This window comes from Pleurodeles waltl, chromosome 5 (assembly GCF_031143425.1).
Source record: "Pleurodeles waltl isolate 20211129_DDA chromosome 5, aPleWal1.hap1.20221129, whole genome shotgun sequence".
In the NCBI taxonomy this organism is placed as follows: Eukaryota; Metazoa; Chordata; class Amphibia; order Caudata; family Salamandridae; genus Pleurodeles; species Pleurodeles waltl.
In genome coordinates this window covers 497300912-497317292 of record NC_090444.1, presented here as the reverse complement: position 1 = coordinate 497317292, position 16381 = coordinate 497300912, and positions in this window count along the sequence as shown.

The following is a 16381-nucleotide window of genomic DNA, read 5'->3' as shown; positions in this document are numbered from 1 at the left end:
GTGGCCACAGCACGGCCGCGTGCAGCGGGCGTGCCACTGGTGCGCCGGAGGTGCACCAGAGGCAAGCCTGTTAGCACCCGTCTAGCCTGGACCGCGCCCAGCGTCAGTCCCCTGCTCCCCCTAACTCAGACCCGCCCCAGACATCACTACTCTACAACTACACTCCACTCCCTCAAACCCAGACTACTCCCCGCCTGCACCCAAGCCAACCCCAAACACACGCATGCACCTTTCACCTGCTATGCCTGCCGGTTCTCCTGCTCCCGCACTAACACCAGAAACACCCACATGCCCCACACCAACCCCAATGCTTTCCACAACAAACACCACAACTTCAACGCAGCAGACTCCCACACAGCTCCCACCCATCCCAACAGACCCTACCCCAACAAGCCCCACAACCCTCACACAGTCCACGACAACACCACCACAACCCACAGCAACACCAAAACCCCTCACACAACACCATTGCGTACCACAACAACAACAGCCCCCACAACCACCTTAACTACATACTCCTAAACACCCGCTCCTTACACAAGCATGCCATAGAACTCTGGGACCTTATCACATCACACTCACCAGACATCGTCTTCCTCACGGAAACCTGGACGAACCACTCATCTGAGCCAGACATAGCCACAGCCACCCCTGATGGATACAAACTCCATCGCAGAGACTGCTTAGGCAAACCAGGAGGTGGCATTGCCATTATGCACAAAGACACCATTAAGGTCACCACCAACACACACAACCCCTTAGACAGCGCAGAACACATGCAATTCCTAATTCACATAAACAACAACACCACCCTCAGAGGAACACTCATATACGGACCACCAGGGCCTCACCCCCCCTTCTGTGATGCCATCGCTAACACCATCAGCCCTCAACTCCACAGACTACATCCTCCTCAGTGACTTTAACTCTCACCTGGAGAACCCGCATGATCACAACTCCTCATCCCTTCTAGATAACCTCACGAACCTCGGACTCAAACAACTGGTCACAGCACCCACCCACTCAGCAGGACACACACTAGACGCAATCTTCACCTCGAGCAACCACATAACCTACACTCATACCACCGAACTCCACTGGACTGACCACCACTGCGTCCACTTCTCCTTCTCCAAACCTCCCACACACCACCACCAACACACCACACCCTACTGCATGTGGACAAGATCCCCACAGAACACCTGAACTCCCAACTTGCGCAGAACCCCTCCACACCAATGACCCCAACATTGCTGCTCATAACCTTGCACAGTGGATCAGAACCTGCGCAGACTCACTCGCCCCTCTAAAAAGAAACATCACCACCCGCAACAACAAGAACACCCCCTGGTTGACCACTGAACTCCCAGCCTCCAAGCGTGAATGCCGCAAAGCAGAGAAAGCTTGGCGACAGGAACCCTCAACCACCAACTTCTCCACCCTCAAAACCTCCACTCGCAAACACCACCAACTCATAAGCACCACCAAAAGAGCTTACTGCAAGGAATGCATAGACAGTAACTCTCACAACAGCAAGTAACTCTTTACCATCAACAAAGAGCTCTCCAAACCCAAACCCAGCAACATGGACCCCATACACACACAACTCCTCTGCGACTCCCTCTCCAACCATTTCCACTGCTAAATCTTAGACATACACAACAGTTTCAAACCACACGGACCCGCCACACACACCTCTGACTCGACCAACAAAGACCCTCCACATCCCCCTGTAGGAAGGTAGCCTCTTCTAGCCTTGTTACCCCCACTTTTGGCCTGTTTGTGAGTATATGTCAGGGTGGTTTTACTGTCTCGCTGGGATCCTGCTAGCCAGGGCCCAGTGCTCATAGTGAAAACCCTATGTTGTCAGTGTGTCTGATATGTGTCACTGGGATCCTGCTAGCCAGGAGCCCAGTGCTCATAGGTTTGTGGCCTATATGTATTCCCTGTGTGGTGCCTAACTGTATCACTGAGGCTCTGATAACCAGAATCTCAGTGTTTATGCTCTCTCTGCTTTTAAAATTGTCACTGCAGGCTAGTGACTAATTTGACCAATTCTCATTGGCACACTAGAGCACCCTTATAACTCACTTGTATATGGTACCTACGTACCCAGGGTATTGGGGTTCCAGCAGATCCCTATGGGCTGTAGCATTTCTTTTCCCACCCATAGGGAGCTCAGACAATTCTTACACAGGACTGCCACTGTAGCCTGAGTCAAATAACGTCCACGTTATTTCACAGCCATTTTACACTGCACTTAAGTAACTTATAAGTCACCTATATGTCTAACCCTCACTTGGTGAAGGTTAGGTGCTAAGTTACTTAGTGTGTGGGCACCCTGGCACTAGCCAACGTGTCCCCACAATTGTTCATGGCCAACTCCCGGGACTTTGTGGGTGCAGGGTCACCATTACATGCTTGCACTACATATAGGTCAATACCTATATGTAGCGTCACAATGGTAACTCCGAACATGGCCATGTAACATGTCTAGGATCATGGAATTGTCCCCCCAATACCATTCTGGTATTGGGGGAACAATTCCATGCATCCCGGGTCTCCAACATAGAGACTGGGTACTGCCAAACTAACTTTCCGGGGTCTCCACTGCAGCTACTGCTGCTGCCAACCTCTCAGACAGGTTTCTGCCCCCCTGGGGCCTGGGCAGCCCAGTCCCAGGAAGGCAGAACAAAGGATTTCCTCTGAGAGAGGGTGTTACACCCTCTCCCTTTGGAAATAGGTGTGAAGGGCCTGGGAAGAGTAGCCTCTCCTGGCCTCTGGAAATGCTTTGAAGGGCACAGATGGTGCCCTCTCTGCATAAGCCAGTCTATACCGGTTCAGGGATCCCCCAGCCCTGCTCTGGCGTGAAACTGGACAAAGGAAAGGGGAGTGACCACTCCCCTGACCAGCACCTCCCAGGGGAGGGGAGGTGCCCAGAGCTCCTCCAGTGTGTCCCAGACCTCTGCCATCTTGGATGCAGAGGTGTGAGGGCACAATGGACAGCTCTGAATGGCCAGTGCCAGCAGGTGATGTCAGAGACCCCTCCTGATAAGTGCTTACCTTTTTCAGTAGCCAATCCTCGTCCGAGGGCTATTTAGGGTTTCTCCTGTGGGCTATTCCGCAGATAACAAATGCAAGAGCTCACCAGAGTTCCTCTGCACTCCCCTCTTCGACTTCTGCCAAGGATCGACTGCTGACTGCTCCAGGACGCCTGCAAAACTGCACCAAAGTAGCCAGAAGACTACCAGCAACATTGTAGCACCTCATCCTTCTGGCTTCCTTGACTGTTTCCTGGTGGTGCATGCTCTGAGGGCTGTCTGCCTTCACCCTGCACTGGAAGCCATGAAGAAATCTCCTGTGGGTCAACGGAATCTTCCCCCTGCCAACGCAGGCACCAAACTTCTGCATCACCTGTCCTCTGGGTCCCCTCTCATCCAGACGAGCATGGTCCCTGGAACACAGGAGCTAGGTCCAAGTGCCTCCCACAGTCCAGTTGCCCTTCTGTCCAAATTTGGTGGCGGTAAGTCCTTGCCTCCCCACGCCAGACAGTAATCCTGTGTACATCGTGAACTGCAGCTGCTCGGGCTTCTGTGCACTTTTCCAAGACTTTCTTCATGCAGATCCTAGCCCAGGTCCCCATCACTCCGTCCTGCATTGCCCAACTCGCTGAGTTGGACTCCGACGTCGTGGGACCCTCCTTTGTAACTCTGAGTCGACCATTGACCTCAGATCTTCTAAGTGCCAGTTCAGGTACTTCTACCGGTGCTGCTTGCTTCTGCAGGGGTTCTCTGAGTTGCTGAGTATTCCCTCAGTCTCCTCCTCCAAGGGGTGACCTTCAGGTCCTTCCTGGGCCCCATCAGCACCCAAAATCCTCAACTGTAACTCTTGCAGCTAGCAAGGCTTGTTTGCGGTCTTTCTGCGTGAAAACAACACTGCATCCTCCAGCACGCCGTGGGACATCTTCTGACTAAAGGAGATGTTCCTGGCACCTTTCGTTGTTGCAGACCCTTTGGCTTCTTCCACCCAGAGGCAGCCCTTTTGCACCTTCATCCGGGGTTTAATGGGCTCCTGCCCCCCCCTGGACACTTGCGTGACTCTTAGACTTGGTCCCCTTCCTTTACAGGTCTTCAGGTCCAGGAATCCATCTTCAGTGTCTTGCAGTCAGTTGTTGTCCTTGCAGAATCCCCTATCTCAACTTTACTGCCTTTCTGGAGTAGTAGGGTAACTTTACTCCAACTTTTCAGGGTCTTGGGGTGGGGTATCTTGGACACCATTAGTGTTTTCTTACACTCCCAGCGACCCTCTACAACCTACACTATGCCTGGGGTCCATTCATGGTTCGCATTCCACTTTTGGAGTATATGTTTTTTGTTGCCCGTAGGCCTATTTCTCCTATTGCATTCTATTGTGATTCTACATTGTTTGCACTACCTTTCTAACTGTTTACTTACCTGATTTTGGTTTGTGTGCATATAATTTGTGTATATTACTTACCTCCTAAGGGAGTGTATCCTCTGAGATACTTTTGGCATATCGTCACAAAAATAAAGTACCTTTATTTTTAGTAACTCTGATTATTGTGTTTTCTTATGATATAGGGGGTCATTCAAGCACCACCAACAGGCTGGTGGTGCTTCCCTGCCCATTCTGACCGCGGCAGTAAAGCTGCGGTCAGAAAAGGGGATCCGGCGGTTTCCCGCAGGATTTCCCCTGTCTGGGCTGAATCTCCCTGGCGGCGCTGCAAGCAGCGCCGCCATGGAGATTCCGACCCCCTTCCCGCCACCCTGTTTCTGGCGGTTTTTACCGCCAGGAACAGGATGGCAGGAACGGGTGTCGTGGGGCCCCTGGGGGCCCCTGCACTGCCCATGCCACTGGCATGGGCAGTGCAGGGGCCCCCTAACAGGGCCCCAGCATGATTTTCACTGTACGGGTGCAACTGCACCCGTCGCACCCCTGCAACACCGCCGTCTCCATTCGGAGCCAGCGGGAAAGCCAGAATGGCCTCTGCAGTCTTTTGACCGTGGAGCGGCCAAATGGCGGTGACCGCATGGCGGGCGGCTACCGCCGCCCGCTGCGGTCAGAATGACCGCCATAGTGCTTTATGATATACGTAGTATGGTAGGAGCTTTGCATGTCTCCTAATTCAGCCTAAGCTGCTCTGCTATAGCTACCTCTATCAGCCTAAGCTGCTAGAACACCGATAATCTTCTAATAAGGGATAACTGGACCTGGCACAATGTGTAAGTACCACAAGGGACACACTATAAGCCAGACCAGCTTCCTACACTCAACAATTAGATGGGGTCCACTCCATTTGTCTTGGAGTGCTCTTGGGGCCACAGGCTCCAATACCCACACCTGTCTTGGGTGGTACTGAGTCAGGGCAGCCTTCTGGTCATGCCATTGCTTTTGCAGCTCCTGGCTGACCTGTAGGTTTTTACTGGCCTTTTTTCATGTACTCAGCCATTCTTGATCTTAGGCCAAGTACATAGTCCACAATGACCTGTTTAGGAGCTTTTAAAGGTTTTTCCCAACCCGCCTTAACAAGTGCAAGGGACCTCTCACAGGGTGCCCAAAGAGGAGTTCATAGGGGCTAAAGCCCACTCCTTTTGGGGTACCTCCCTGTAAGCAAAAAGGAGGCAAGGTACCAGGACATCCCATCTCCTTCTGAGTTTTTCAGGGAGTCCCATTATCATACTTTTGAGAGTTTTATTAAACCTCTCAACCAGACCATTTGTTTGTGGATGATAAGTAGTAGTGAACTTGTATGTTACACCACACTCCTTCCACATTGCCTTGAGGTATGCAGACATGAAGTTACTACCTCTGTCGGACGCCACTTCCTTAGGGGAGCCCAGTCTGGAAAAGATTCCCAGTAGGGCCTTTTCTACTGCCGGAGCTGTAGTGGTCCTTAAGGAGATGGCTTCAGGGTACTAGTGGCATGGTCCACTACCACCAGGATAAAACTATTGCCTGAAGCTGTTGGAGGGTCAAGGGGGCCAACTATGTCAACCCCTACCCTTTCAAAGGGCACCCCAACCACAGGAAGTGGAATTAAGGGGGCCTTTGGGGTGCCACCAGTCTTGCTACTGGCTTGGCAGGTCACACAAGAGCGACAAAACTCTTTAGTGTCCTCTGACATGTGAGGCCAGTGAAACAGGGGAACAAGCCTGTACCAAGTTTTACTTTGGCCCAAATGCCCAACCAAGGGAATGTCATGTGCCAAGGTAAGAAGAAACTATCTATATTGCAAATGGATGACCAATCTCCTGGCAGCTCCAGGCTTAGGGTCCCTTGACTCAGTATACAGGAGGTTGTCTTCCCAATACATCTTATGGCTATCACTGACATCCCCATTCTGCTGTTTGACAGCTTTCTGTCTCAAACCCTCTATTGTAGGACAGGTCTTCTGTGCCAGACTCAGCTCTTCCCTAACAGGCCTCCCTGCACCCAAAAGCTCAGCAGTGTCTGCTGCCAGCTGCTCTGGTGTAGGTTCTGCACAGGGAGAGGATTCATTTTCCTCAGAAGTGGAATCTTCTGGTGAGGGAGGGATAGTGAGCAAGGATTTACCCTTCCTACCCCTAGCTTTTGGGAGCACTTGGTCCATTGTTCCAGGATCCAGGTTTCCCTTTCCTTTTTGCTTTTTGGCCTGAGCCCTTGTCAAAGTAAAAATATGCCCAGGAATGCCCAGCATTGCTGCATGGGGCTCCAACTCCACTTCAGCCCAAGCTAATGTCTCCAAATCATTGCCTAGTAAGCAATCTACAGGTAATTCAGTGGCTACCACAACCTTCTTTGGACAAGTAACCCCCCCCCCCAGTTGAGATTCACAACAGCCATGGGGTGGCTAAGTGTGTTATTGTGAGCATCAGTCACTTGGTACTGCTGACCAAGTAGGTGTTGATCAGGGTGAACCAGTTTCTCTATAACCATAGTTACACTGGCTCCTGTGTCCCTGTAGGCCTCAACCTCAACACATTAATTAGGGGTAGTTGCTTGTACTTACCCACATTAAGGGGACAAGCAACCAAGGTGGCAAAGTCAATGCCACCATCAGAGACTAAAACAGCCTCTGTGGTCTCCCTAACAAGACCAACCCCAACTACGATGCCAATAGTGAGCCCAACTATACCCTTGGATTGGCTATTTGTAGTTGACTTCCCACCACCACTGCTATTACTAGGGGCACTAGAGGTTGCAGTTGGGGTTGAGGTGGTGGGAGGTTTGGTGTTTTTCTTTGGACAAGTGGCATCACTTGCCCAATCGCCTTTTACTTTACATAATAACACCAAGGCTTTTGCTGATTGTGAGAAGAGGATTTGGACCCACCACCCCCAGAGGATTTGTGTGGGCCTGATGAAGACTCAGAATGTTTTTTTATCTTTGTCCCCATCCTTGTCAGAAGACTTACCATCCTTCTTCTTGCCATCCTTGTCACTCCCTGTATGAACCTTTCTGTTCACTCTTGTTTTGACACATTTGTTTGCCTTCTTTCCCAATTCTTGGGGAGAGGTCAGATCTGAGTCTACCAAGTACTGGTGCAACAAATCAGACACACAATTATTCAAAATATGCTCTCTCAGGATTCAGTTATACAGGCTTTCATAGTCAGTCACCTTACTGCCATGTAACCAACCCTCCAAGGCCTTCACTGAACAGTCTACAAAGTCTGTCCAGTCTTGAGAGGACTCTTTTCTGGTGTCTCTGAACTTAATCCTGTACTGTTCAGTGGTTAAGCCAAATCCATCCAAGAGTGCATTCTTCAAAACGTTGTAGTTATTAGCATCACTTTCTCTGACAGTAAGGAGCCTATCCCTACTCTTACCAGTGAAAGATAGCCACAAGATAGCAGCCCACTGCCTTTGAGGGACCAACTGTACCATACAGGCCCTCTCAAGTGCAGCAAACCACTTGTTAATGTCATCCCCCTCCTTGTAAGGGGGGACTATCTTATGCAGGTTTCTGGAATCTTGCTCTCTAACAGGATTGCTATCACAAACACTGCTGCTGCAACCATGGGGAAATAACCCCAACCTCTGCCTTTCCCTTTCCACATCCAGAGATTCCATGTCTAAGGCCAGCTGCTGCTGTTTAAGCTTCAGCCTGGCCTCCTCCAACCTCACCTTTCTGAGTTCCCTTTCCATTAAGTTATACTCAGGGTGGGAGGCTTGGGAATTGTGAGACACAGAAGAAATGTGGGAATTGGCAGAGTTGGACCTGTCCCTAACTGGGTAGACCATACTAAGTTGGACCGTATGGCGCGTAAATGGGTTGTTTACCCTTTAAGATACGATGTAGAGTCTGTTATGGATGTCTTCCGTCAATGGGGAGCACCAAAACAAAGATACGTTTTTGAGAAAATGTGTGCTTTCCTTTGTGAGGAATTGGAGGATAATGATTTGGAAACAAATCCGCCTGATTTGTGCCGTGTACGATTTGAGTTTGCAAAGGGCACGATTGTGGGTCCCGATGTTGAGACAGCAGTTGCGACATTGTTGTCCTTTAGGAATAAGGATCCTTCTCAGTCATTGTTCCAACATAACTCTTCTGTTAAAAAAAAGGTGCGACAGTACCCAATGAGAGAAGTCCCTCCGGTATGGAAGGACGCTGTTGAGGCTGATGATGCTAATCACATTGATGCTGTCCCAGCTCATTTTCAGCGTGTTTGGGTACATGTTCCGTGGAAGCGAGCTGAAGTTTTGGCCCTTAAGCAGACTTTGCCTGATCCCCGTAAAAACCCTGCAGGGTATTATAAGGAATTATCACAGACTGCAGACTCATGCATTATGAATTTAGCCGACATAGACATGTTATTTGGGAATGTTGTTCCACAGCCTTTGTGGGGATTGATTCGCCATACAGATCATGCGCAAGAGTTAGGTGACTCATGGGCTAATATTAGTGCTGCAAATGATAGACAAGTTGGTGGTGCCAAACCTGAGCCTTTCGTAGCAGAACTGCCTGCTAGGATCATTACTTACATGAAGACTTTAATGCCTGCGATGCGTGAGAATTGGGATAAATTGTCTGCGTGTAAGCAGAAGAAAGATGAAACAGTGTCTGATTTCTTTACCAGGTTTGAGGAAACGTTTATCGACCACAGTGGTCAAGATATGAGTACAGAAGGTGGTCAACGGTTGTTCGTCGACAAGTTTGTGCACAATTTGCTTGCCGAGCTGTGTAAGAAATTGAAGGATTCAGAGAGTTCTTGGGCCGTTACCTCTTCAGCACAAATATTGGCTACTGCACAGTACTACGAGAATAGGGATAAAGATGAGAAGGATAGAGCAGACAAGAAAACTAAAGAATTAAAGACGAAGGTTCTTTTACAACAGGCGTATCCGCCACGTGGTGGTCAGAGTAACTATCAGCAACCTCAACAGTTCCAGAGAAACTCGCAAAGGTTCGAGTTTTCTCAACCACGTGTTCCTGTAGGTCCCAATCAGTGTTCATATTGTAAAGAAGAGGGTCATTTCAAGTATAGTTGTCCTATTTTGTTACAGCGTACGAATGGTGCTTCTGGCGCAAGAGGTTGAGGTGTTCAACAAGCTCCTAGAGGTAGAGGACGTGGAAGTTTCCCCCAGAACACGCGTTCCTTTCCGTCTCAAAACTCAATGAATAGTTTTGACCAGCAACATAACGCGTCTGGTAGGATGGCTCAGTACTATGCTGACGACTACTATGCAGAAGATGAGAATCTGGAAGGTAATAATTGCTAGGACAGCCATAGACAAAGGGAGGGAGTTTTTTTAGATCCAGTGGATCAGAATGGACCTTATGTTAAGGTGATTACCTCAGGTGTGTCAGAGCCTTTTCTGTTGGATACTGGTGCTACAAAGAGTTCTATTATGCACTCAAAACTCCCTGGCGCACCTTTGTCTGGCGAAATGAATGTTTCAGTAGGTTTTTCTGGCGCCCCGGTTAGAAACCCGATTTCTAGTCCTATGTCCCTTTCTGTTGGACCTTGTGAATTGGAAGCAACCCTTATTCTGACGACAGGTTGTGGTGAAAACTTGTTAGGATTGGATTTGTTGAAAAGATTGTATGCAACATTATATTGTTCTCCTTCGGGAGTACAACTTACACTGGGTAGGAAAGTGGTCTCTCCAATGTATTTGTCGAAGGATAAACTTCCAACCGAATTGTCGTTTCTTCCTGATACCATTTGGGCTACTGGTCCTAATGACGTGGGTCTTTTGGAAATACCGCCTTATGTTGTGACATGGAAAGCCAACGTTAAATTACCACGCATTCAACAATACAAGATCTCTAGTGAAGGTGAAAAGGCGTTGCTAGTGATCATTTATGATTTAATTGAAAAAGATGTAATTGAAGAGACAAGAGGCAACGTTTGTAATAGTCCTGTTCTGCCTGTTTTGAAACATACTGACCCCTCTAAGCCACCTGTTTACAGGCTCGTGATTGATCTTAGAGAGGTAAATAAAATAGTTGTGCCACAGTTTCCAGTTGTTCCTGATATCGCTGCCATATTGACTATGATTCCAGCTTCCGCCACCTGGTTCTCGGTAATTGACTTAACTAATGCTTTCTTCAGCATCCCGATTGCAGAGGAGAGCAGGGATATTTTTGGCTTCAGTTTAGGAGGCCGAAGTTTCCGCTTCAAACGCGCTCCTCAAGGCTACTGTGAAAGTCCATCAATATATAGTCAGGCTTTAAAAACACAGCTGGATGCAATTGTTTTACCTGACAGCGCTACCCTTATTCAGTACATTGATGATTTGCTAGTCGCTACAGATACTGAAGAGATTTGTAAAGAAGCCACCTTGTTGTTGTTGCGTCATTTGTCTGATTTACATCACAAAGTGTCCCTTTCAAAACTGCAATATTGTCGACAAGAAGTGACCTACTTAGGTCATCTCTTATCGAAGGAGGGAAGGAAACTGACCTCAGAAAGAATTCAGGCAATTGCAAAATTGAGTTTGCCAAGGACACAGAGAGAAGTACGTGCTTTCTTGGGCATTACATCTTACTGCAGACAATGGATACCGAATTTTTCTTTGCTGGCCAAACCTTTGGTAGCATTGACCTATAAAGATACACCAAACCCCGTTCCGTGGTCTGAAGATTGTCAGAAAAGTTTTTCCGAATTGCATAATGCATTGTGTTCGGCTCCTGTGTTGGGTACCCCCGACTACAGTAAGCCCTTTACACTGTATGTCCATGAGAAAGAGGGTTGTGCATTGTCAGTGCTGACACAGTCTTTTGGAGACAAGCAGCGCCCATGCGCATATTTTTTGTCAACTTTGGATCCGGTAGCTAAAGCATTGCCGAGTTGCTTGAGAGCCACAGCGGCAGCAGCTGTTTCTATTCGACAGTCTGCTGGGTTAGTGATGAATAATACGTTGATTGTGATGGTTCCACATGCAGTGGACACGTTGTTAAACAGGACCAAGACACAGCATTTAACTAGTGCTCGATTGTCAGGTTATGAGTTGACACTGTTAGCGAGTCATGTGCACATAAAGAGGTGCAATACGTTGAATCCAGCCACGTTATTGCCAATTTCAGTAGAAACAGATGATGTTGAACAACATGATTGTTTTCTTAGGACAGAAGAAGAAACTAAAGGAAGAGTAGATCTTAAAGATACTCCTCTTGTAGAGTGTGATGGTACCTTATGGGTGGATGGTTCATGCTTCAAGCTTCCGAATGGTGATACGACTGCAGCATATGCTGTGACAACTTTGCATACGATTGTTGAAGCTGCACGTATACCACATAATTCAGCTCAAGCAGCAGAGCTGATTGCACTTACGAGAGCGTGTGCGTTATCGAAAGGAATGAAAGTGACCATATATACCGACAGCCAGTATGCGTTTGGTGTGGCCCATAGTTTTGGACGATTGTGGAAAGAACGTGGGTTCCTGACTTCGCATGGAACTAAAATTCAGCATGGTCAGTTGGTGAATGAGCTTCTTGAGTCACTGACCTTGCCATTACAAGTTGCGATTGTGAAATGCAGTGCACACAAGAAGGTTACTGATGATGTCGGTCGTGGCAATGCATTTGCTGACGAAATTGCAAAAGAAACAGCGAAAGATGTGATGAATTGAATGTATGTTGCAGGCCCCGCAAGATGGGTTGGTGACGTTGGAATATGTGAAGATACAATAGAGGGTGTGAAGTCTATTCAAGCTGAAGCTTCAGAGAAAGGGTTGAGTGTGTGGAAAGAAAGTACGGGTAAATTGGATGAAAATGGTTGTTGGGTTGACTTGTCAGAACATCAGCGATGGTTGTTACCCGATGCGTATGTGCTTGCAGTGGTGACAATGGCTCATGGAATGGCCCATATCAGTGTGAAAGGGATTTGTAAGTTGTTGGCTCCAGTATGGAAAAATGCTGGAATTCCTAAATGTGCAGAGAATGTGGTCAAGAATTGCGTGTCTGAAATACAATCCTGGTAGGGGAACCCCAACTCCAGCTGATCATTTTGCGCCTCCAACGTATCCGTTCGAGGTTTTGCAGCTAGATTTCATCCACATGGAAAGGTGCAACAATCTGAAATACGTACTCGTTGTTGGTTGTGCTTTTTCAAGATGGGTAGAAGCATATCCCTTAAAAGACAACACTGCCTTCTCCACAGCTAAATCCCTTGTCAAAGAATTCTTCCCTAGGTTTGGAATGCCGAGAATGTTCTGGAGTGATAATGGGAGTGAATTTGTGGGTCGAGTGATGAAAAAAGTACGTGAAGGGCTAGGTATACAGCAAAAATTCCACGCTGCAAATCACCCCCAATCAGCTGGACTAGTAGAGTGCTATAATGGCACGCTAAAACTGAAGTTGGCAAAGATACAAGCGAGCTCTGGTCTTAAATGGCCTGACGCTCTGCCTCTAGCACTCCTATCAACAAGAATGACTGTGCATTCGCGAGTGGGACTTAGTCCCCATGAAATTGTGTTTGGCCGCCCGGCCAACATATGGGGAGTGCCAAGACCAACAAAATTCTGTGAGATCGAACACCCTGTACTGCTTGATTATTTGTATGAATTGACGGCTAAATTGCGTGTTCTACACCAACAGGTTCACGATACTCTGCCTCAGGTCTCTGAAGCTCCAGGACATCTTATCGATCCTGGATCATGGGTACTGGTCAAGAACTTCCAGCGGACAAAGAATGACCAGCCCCGTTGGACCGGCCCTTACCTCGTCCTTCTCTCAACAAGATCAGCTGTTCGAGTGGAAGGGAAAAAGAACTGGATCCACGGCGTACACTGCAAGAAGGTCCCTTTTCCTCTACCGTACGACCGGTGGGTCCAGGAGGGGATCGCTGACTCTGAGACTGAGACTGTGCCTCATTTTTTGCCATTTAGCGATGCACGTGTAAGAGGAACAATTTCTGAACGAGAAAGTGACAATAATTTGCAAGAAGCTGTGCCACCGTCAATTCGATTGAACACTACAGAGCCTGAACTCTTGTTCCAGAACCAGACAGTTCCTGGAAAAAGCCGTTATAATTTGAGACCAAGAACTAAGGACAAATAATTTTTTTCCTGTTCCTTTGCTATTTTTTTTAAAAGTGCAGCTCTCTCATCTGAGAAACTTTCTTATTTTAGTTTTTTTCTTTTCGAACCGCCATCCGGGTTCAGCTGTAGGGTCGTGGTTGCCCAAGTCTTTGGAGTGCAGCTGAAGACGTTAGGTCGACAGTTCTGGTCGGTCTAAGGGAGTTGCCCTGGACTGACAGAAGCATTCCCTAGCATAGAACACCCTACCACCACGAGCAGCATTTAGAGAGGATGGAGTTTTTCAAGAATGAGAGACCTGCCAGACAGATGGACTTTAAAGCCAGAATGGGTATAATAATGACAAAGAAACAATTTTGATATTATGTATTTTCATGTTGCTTAGTGTAATGACGTTTTTAATAGGATATGTTTTATTCTCTTTTCAAGTGACATTTGCACCCATTACTCAGCCCATACCTCCTTCTACTGTTTCCTTGCATTCTTTTCACCCCCTGCCTGAACACGAGTCTGCCAGAAGATTAGAGTTTGCCAACAATTCATTCATTCAGCTTCTACACCAACACCAATTAGTAGTGAACACAACTAACTGTTGGGTGTGTGGTCTTATGCCTCATACTACTGATAAAGGTATCCCTTATCTGGTCCTGCCTTTCAGCCATAATGGTTCTGTGTGGGGATATAGAACGGTGTTCATATACGCGTATGAAGCCAACCCCCTACGTTCTGTGAAAGATAATCCTAAGAATAGTGCTCTAGCTAAGGGTATAGTAGATAAGATTAGGGAAGATATTTCCTATGAGACTATCCCGAGAGATGAGACACTAGCATATATTGGATGGAACATAACAGGATATGGAGTTACTCTGAGTGAGAACCAGCGAGCAAAGAGATCCTCCCCGATTTGGATTGTACCCCATCAGGGTCACCTATGTCTGCAAGGTAATGGCAAGAATCCCAGAGCTCAGTTAGGGAAAAGTATCTGCACTGAAACATATGTTTTTGCGTCTCAGACTTCTCCTTCGTTCTTAGCAGCTAAGGGTACCTATTTCATCTGCCATAACAGAGCCTATACATGGTTGCCCCCTGACTTCTCAGGCACATGTTTTGTTTCGTTCCTGTTACCTCCCACCTACACGGCCGTGGCAGATTACCATAAAACAAGGATAGTTCGAGGTGTCATAAGTAAAGAAGACACTTCAGGACAAGAATTTGGAGATTTCGCAAAGGGTTTTCTGCCGTTTTGGGGCCCAATGGTTAACAGCAGGAACATAAGGCAATTGACAAGGGTGGTTGAATCCACGGTAGTTGAAACCGCCGGTGCCCTTAGTAATTTGACTGCTGAGCTCCAGTCGGATCGCCTTATGACTCTTCAGAACAGGGTCGCATTAGACGTCATACTTGCAGACCGAGGTGGGGTATGTAAAGTGATCCAATCAAGTTGCTGTGTTTTCATCCCAGATAACGCTCCAACAGTCTACCAGGCCATTTCCAAACTGCATAAGATCTCCGAGTCTATTCACGTGGATAAAGGAGATTGGTCATTGATGGGGTGGTTCTGGGAGCTGATATCCGCCTGGGGATGGAAGACTCTGGTAGTCATTGGGATGATCTTAGCCATTCTTTTCCTGTCCTGTCTGTGTGTACAGTGGGCTCCTGCAATATGTGGCCTCTGTGCTACATCGTGTGTAAGGAAACCTGTATCAAGGGACGAGCTAAGTAATAGGATGATGCTACAGCAACATCTCAACGACTTTATGAATATAGACCTGGACTCAGATTAGCGTGAGTATAGGTTATTGCCTATGTAAAGGCAAAAGGAGGGTCTGTGGTACTGAAAATTCTGGACCCGTGTTATAAACATCGTCGAATCACAACGATTTTGGTATCAGCAGACCGAGAATGATTACAATAGTATGCACAAGCATCGTATTCATATTCGGGTAATGAAATCACCCGAATATCAGAGTTTCCGTCTTGAACCCTCGTGTTCCATTTACACGACAGCCATTTTGTGATTGCCCTCACATAGGCCAATGTCTAATGCTGAAAACAAGTCTGAAGGACACGTACACCTTTGCTGACTCCTCTGTGACCTGGGCAAGCTGACTCCACTGCCTGAAGCCAAACCTGTTCTGCCAGTTTCTTTCCCAGTGGCCGAATGAGATTAGTATCAAGGCACAACACATCATAAACCTTTCATCACACACAAACCATGCCTAATCTTACACACACCTGTCCCTGTTTCTTCTTTATGACTTGCTTTACGACGAGGAGGAGGTGCCCGTTTATATTGGGGGTCCGTCGATATCTGATGAAAGTACTAAGCCTTTCCGGGTAATTGATTGAGGGCTGGACAAACTGAAATATGGGCTTGTCATCATAAACCTGCTATTTCTTTGTAGTGAAAATATGTGAATGGTCAACTGTAAAATAAGGAATGTTTGCCCAAAGCATAATATTTTGTATAAAAGAGAAGGTTAGCTTTGCAAAGGGAGCAGTCTCCTGAGAATATACACTGTGTTGTACTTCTAGGATACCTGTTGCTGGCTGCAGCCAATAAACAAGATCTTTGACTTCACCAAGAAGACTCTGTGTTTCTGTAGTCTGAAACAGGAAGGACTCGAAGTCTTAGGGTGTGTTCCCTGGCACCACTGGGTTCTGAAAAACCCAGTACTTCACTGCCAACAGTCAAAATAAGGGTGTAGTTGTAGGAAAGTACTATCTTGCCTGGCATGTTACCCCCATTTTTACTGTATGTATGTTTGTTTTTGCCTGTGTCACTGGGATCCTGCTAGCCAGGACCCCAGTGCTCATAAAGTATGCCCTGTATGTGTTCCCTGTGTGGTGCCTAACTGTATCACTGAGACTCTGCTAACCCGAACCTCAGTGTTTAT